The sequence below is a fragment of the Macaca fascicularis genome, chromosome 7, assembly GCF_037993035.2.
Source record: "Macaca fascicularis isolate 582-1 chromosome 7, T2T-MFA8v1.1".
NCBI classification, from domain to species: domain Eukaryota; kingdom Metazoa; phylum Chordata; class Mammalia; order Primates; family Cercopithecidae; genus Macaca; species Macaca fascicularis.
In genome coordinates this window covers 47,652,424-47,658,543 of record NC_088381.1, presented here as the reverse complement: position 1 = coordinate 47,658,543, position 6,120 = coordinate 47,652,424, and the positions used below count along the sequence as shown (strand labels likewise).

The following is a 6,120-nucleotide window of genomic DNA, read 5'->3' as shown; positions in this document are numbered from 1 at the left end:
GATCTAGTCCTTCTTTCACCCCTTTAAAATAGAACCCATCTGTTTTTTGTTTTGTTTTGTTTTGTTTTTTTAAGACAGAGTCTCGCTCTGTCGCCCAGGCTGGAGTGCAGTGGTGTGATCTTGGCTCACTGCAACCTCCACCTCCCGAGTTCAAGCCGTTCTCCTGCCTCAGCCTCCCGAGTAGCTGGGACTACAGGTGTGTGCCACCACGCCCGGCTTAGGGTCTCCATCTATTTTTAACATGTGACATTCCACATCAGTTTGATAAACCAATCCTCCACAAGACATAAATGGCAGGTAAAGCTCAAATATAAGCTCCAAACTATGTGTCAAAACAATTTGATAATATGCTACACAGAAATTAATGAGAGCAAGACGTTATTTTTAAATGGTGGGACCCAAACTAGGGATGTTGTTGCTTTGTGGGGAGCACCTCAAACTTACGGGAGTGGGAGACAGTACTGAGGGCCTTTTAGAAAACCCCACTGTTTTTACCACCTGCAGCAATGACCTGACTTCCATTGATAATGCTGATAATGCTATTCTTCTGAAGGGAGAGAAGAAGAAGGAATAAAGAATCTAGTTCCCCCACTAGAACACCAGCTCCTATGCTAATGGGGAAACTACATTCTATTCCTTTTGGACTCCTGCATCATTCTTACCACATAATTTGCGTGCTTTTGCCATGCAATAAATGTTTAAGTTGTTACATTCAAATTCAACACCAATTTATTGAGTAGCTACTATATCCTAGGCCCTGAACTAGGTACTTCCGTGTGTTATACAATTCAATCTTGTATTAATATTAGGTATTAGTATTAGATATTAAGTAGGATATAGGTTAAGTCTGTGACAAAAATATCTCAAAATACAGTCTATTAGACAAGGTATGAGATTCTTTCTTTCTAAAATAATGATGCAGATTATGGCCCAGCAAACAAGCACAGAGCGTGTTTGTTGCTTCAACTCTCCTTAACACGTGACTTCCATCCTTGGATTGGACAAGACAACTTTAGCCAATGGGTAGAGGAAAAAGCCAGAGACGCACAACCCAGAAGTGCCAGAAAACATTTCTGTTCACATCCTATTGGCCAGAATTTAGTCACACGATTATACCAATATGCAAGGCAGGTTAGGAAATGTAATCACTAATTAAGTGGCCATATAGACATCTAAAACTGGGGATTGATATTGTTAGACAAGAAAGAATAAATATTAATGGACAATTCTCATAAAAATCTCACACCTATGGATAACTATCTTAATTCATATTGAAGTTAGAAATAAACTATAGGGCAGAGTACAATGCCATATACCTGTAATTCCAGAACTTTGGGAGGCCAAGAGTTAGAAACCAGCCTGGACAACATAGAAAGACTATCTCTACAAAAAACTTAAACTGGTCAGATGTGTTGGCATGCCTGTAGTCCCAGCTACTTGGGAGGCTGAGGCAGGAAAATAGCTTGAACCCAGGAGTTTGAGGATACAGTGAACTACGATCACTGCACTGCACTCAAGCCTGGGTGACAGAGTGAGACTCTGTCTCTTTCTTTTTTTTGACAGTTGGCAGGGCTAGCTGAGGTTTTATTTTTGGACCAAAAAAAAAAAAAAAAGCAATTGAATTATTTTGTAGCTGGAGGCACGGGCAAGGGGGGTCCCCAGGCAGTAAACTCCCCCGCAGGTGGGCTGAGGGCTAGGGCTGAACCTCAGGTGGGTCTCCTGTGATACCCTGCACAGTGGCCTCCTTCCAGCACCCTGGGGCAGCCGCAGGAGGGGTAGGCTGGGAGGGGCTGCCACATCTGTTCACTTAGGCAGGACATCAGAGGACTGGGACACCAGCTTCCCATCGCGGGTCTCGATCTTCTTCAACCACAGCCCTGGTGGAGCTGGTGCGGCTGAAGGAAAGCTGGAGCCCGCACCAGAGTCAAAGCTGGAACCCAGGCTGGGGCTGAGGCCAGGGCTTGTGAGGCCCCCATAGGTCGAGCTTAGACCACCTGTATAGCCGCTGGTGGTCTTCATATGGATACTCATGTTCTGCATCCCAGACTCCAGCCGGCCCTCCTCGGCCTCCAGCAGCTTCCTGTAGGTGGTGATTTCAATGTCCAGGGCCAGCTTGACATTCATCAGCTCCCGGTACTCACGCAGCTGCCACACCATATCCTGCCTGGCCCACTGCAGAGCGGCCTCCAGCTTGGACAGGTTGGCATTGGCATCCTTAACAGCCAGCTCCCCATGTTGCTCTGCATCTGCGATGGTGGCCTCCAGGGAAGCCCTCTGGCCTTTAAGGCCCTTAATCTCAGCCTGGAGCCAGCTGATGCTCCGGTTCATCTCCAAGATCTCAGTCTTTATAAGTCGCAGGTCATCCCTGGGCTTCCCAGCCAGCATCTGCAGCTCCTCATACTTGATCTGGTGCATGCTCTCAGCGTCCGCCCAGCTACCGTTGGCGATCTCCTCGTACTGCGCCTTGACCTCAGCAATGATGCTGTCCGTGTCCAGGAAGCGGCTATTGTCCATGCACCACACACATGCAGCACCACACACATATCGGAGATCTGGGACTGCAGCTCCCGTATCTCCTCTTCATACAGCTGCCTGAGGAAGTCGATCTCGTCAGTCAGCCCTTCCAGGGAAGACTCCAGCTCTATCTTGTTTGTGTAAGCTTCATCCACATCCTTCTTGATGAGGACAAATTCATTCTCCATCTCTGTATGCTTATTGATCTCATCCTCATACTTGTTCTTGAAGTCCTCCACCAGCCCCTGCATGTTGCCAAGCTCCACTCCAGCTTCAGCTTCTCCTGGCTCAGAGTCTCCAGCTGCCGCCTAAGGTTGTTGATGTAGCTCTGGAACATGTTGTCTATGTTGCTCCAAGCCGTCTTCCGCTGCTGCAGGAGGCTCCACTTGGTCTCCAGCATCTCATTCTGCTGCTCCAGGAACGGTACCTTGTCTATGAAGGAGGCAAACTTCTTGTTGAGGGTCTCGATCTGCTCCTTCTCCTGGATGTGCACAGGATGGGGTCCACCTCCAGGTTAAGGGGGCTCAGCAGGCTCTGGATGACTGTGACAGCAGTGACACACACCCATACCGCTGGCCCCACCACCCAGCCTCCACCCAGGCCACCCCGGAAGCTGCTGCTACCCACTTGGGAGAAGCTCAAGGAGCTGATGTGGACACTGGGCCCACTTGTGTAGGAGCAGCTGCTGAAGGCCCCGGGGACCAGAGGTTGACACCCTGTAGGACTTCTGGGTCACCCTGGTGGACATGGTGGAGGCAGGAGTGGAGGCAGGTGGGCTGAATAAGGCAGAGATTCCAGAAGGAGCGGAGAAGCTTCTTCTTGGTCCTTTTTTTTTTTTTTTTTAATTGAGACCCAGTCTCGCTTTGTCACCCCGGCTGGAGTGCAATGGCACAATTTTGGCTCACTGCAACCTCCACCTCCCAGGTTCAAGCGATTTTCCTGCCTCACCCTCCCGAGTAACTGGGACTACAGGCGCCTGCCACCGTGCCCGGCTAAATTTTTTTAATTTTTAGTAGAGACAGAGTTTCTACTACTACTATTGTTGGCCAGGCTGGTCTTGAACTCCTGACCTCAAGTGATTTGCCTGCCTCAGCCTCCCAAAGGGCTGGGATTACAGGCGTGAGCCTCTGCACCCAGCTGTGAGACTCTGTCTCGAAACATAAAAAGAAAAAAAAACACTATAGAAAAATGCTGGTTTCTGGCCCAGGGAAGTCCTCCATTTTGTTAGTGTATTCAGGATTAGGCTGGCTCTGAAGTAACACTTCTGCAGACCAGATTCAACTTATAAGAGTATGGCATCTAGAAAAAAACCTGATTTATTAATTTACAATGGAGCAATATATACATTCAGCAACTAGAATGTTTGTGTTTCCCATTCAGGTCTAGGTTTTCCTGGTATGAAGGTTCCTGGAAGGCCGCATCATAATCTACTAGCATACACTGAGTGTCTAATCTGGGCCAGGTCTTTGCTAGACATTTTTCACAAACAACCTAGTTTGATCTGTGTGCCCAACTCAATTAAGTAAGGATCATTCAGGACATTTTACAGGTAAGAAAACTGAACAGCAGAGAGGTTATGAAGCCAAGAAGCAGCAAGGCTGGAGTCTGAATTCAGATCTATTTGATGACAAAGTGAGCATGTTTCCATTATACCCTGCCGCTTATGTGTGAGCTTTTCTAGCCAGTTTCAAAGCATCCTTGGGGATGTTTTCACTGGCTGTGCCTCCCTGTATGGATTTCTGTCACAGCATTTAGTGCATAGACACAGTCTTATTATTGAAGGCTGTCTTTCCTAGGCTCCCTCCATCTCTTGGTATTCATGGATCATGTCTTAGGCATTTTACAAAACAGAGTATAGCACAGGTCCTGGTATTTGGTACATGCTTAAACAAATGATTAAATGAGTCCTCTTAACCTACAGCTAAAACTGACCTCTTTTTTTTTCTTTAATTTGAAGATGGGATCTCTTTCTGTTGCCCAAGCTGGAGTGCAGGGGTGCCATCATGGTTCACTGCAGCCTCGACCTCCTGGGATTAAGGGCTCCTCCTGCCTCAGCCTCCCGAGTAGCTGGGACTGCACTTCTTCTCTTCAACACTTAGCCTTGTCCCAACTTCCCAGCTTCACCACAATATTTTATTCCAAGTCCTTTGTTTCCAGCTGTAGTGCCAGGCACACTCAAAAATATTTCCAGTTGATTCCAAACAACACCCTTGTATATACTGGAAAGGTCTTCTAGGGTTGAGTTTTTCCTTCAACCTAATCTCAGTCCATCCTGATGGCTTGTCAATGTATTTCCTTTTGTTTCATCCTCAGGAGCTATGGAAAAAGCTGTTTCCCATTGTGAGTTTACTATGAAAATGAGCTGTCAAGATTCCAGGGAAGGGAAAGATGCCAGCTCCAGGCTGAGGTCATGATTTTGTTTAAAGAGGCTTTGCTAATCATCTCAGTGGTGATGCAAACTCCCTGCAACAATGTTCAAGACAGGCCTGGGTGGGACTGGTCTCCTTCCCCTGCCTCAGCTCTGGGGAGAAATAAGCTGGAAACCGGAAGGAGCCCTTTAAAAGCCCTTGTTTCTTTACCAGTGACACAAACAGTGGGTATGTGGGTAGGACTAATCAAAGCAAATCAGCAAGTGTTCCCAGATGCAAGGCTCCCTGCTAGACAAAATGGGGTGCAACAAAGTGGAAGAAGAGGCCCTTCCCTCTAAGCCTCACTGAGACTCACTCTCCTCATTGCAAAAGTGATCAAGTTGTACTTCTCCCATGAAGTACCCCTAGTGCAGATGAGGGTTTCTGTCCTCCGCTCCTCTAGGCATTATTCTAAGCCAACTACTATAAATGAGAAACTTATGTGAGTTGCCTTAAACATTCTGTGCAAGTTTTGCATTTGATTTCACAGATATTACAAGTTGTTTTAATATACACGTTGTGGCTCTTCTCTCAAACATCTAAGTAAAATTGATACCCCAGAAAGATGCCGCATATTTATCCTATGATTTAATGGGTACCCCCAAGAGTACCCATTCTTGGGTACTCTGCCAGACTACCCATTCCCTACCAGGAGCGGCTCCGAGCTAGATGATGTCTGGCATTCTTTCTAGATCCAAAATTCCTTTATGAGGAGTCTGAAATTAGTAATAACAGAAACAACATAGGCAGATATGTTTGAATGTAAGGGCATATAAATTCAATTTCTTTTTTTCAAAACTCTCACCAAGTAAAACACTTTTGCAGCCCAGATTCACCCACCAACTGTCAGTTTTCAAACTATATTTTCAGAATCTATATTTTAAGAAAAGTCCCCAGGGGACTCTTATGATCAGGCATTTGGAAACCCTGAAATGACATGTATGAATTGTTCATAAACTATAAAACCTGAGACGAATGTGAGCCATCACTGTGGGTAGGGATAATAACCCCTGATGTCTTTGCCACACGAGATGGCTTAAATGAGACAGATAATGGGTATCACTTTGTGAAAGTCAGGAACCGAAATTATCAAACTGGAAGGCATGGTGGCTGATGCAGCTCTGTCCTTCTGAGCCTCATCACAGGTCTGTGCAGAGGACTTATAGCCTCTGTAGCCCTGGAGGGAGGCACAGCTGGC

General features: G+C 46.6%; 1 pseudogene; it reads right to left on the bottom strand.

Annotated features, from left to right (window-relative positions):
• Positions 1-1,681: 1,681 nt before the first annotated feature.
• LOC141407211 (keratin, type II cytoskeletal 8 pseudogene) lies at positions 1,682-3,021 on the bottom strand (annotated as a pseudogene).
• Between the last annotated feature and the right edge of the window lie 3,099 nt (positions 3,022-6,120).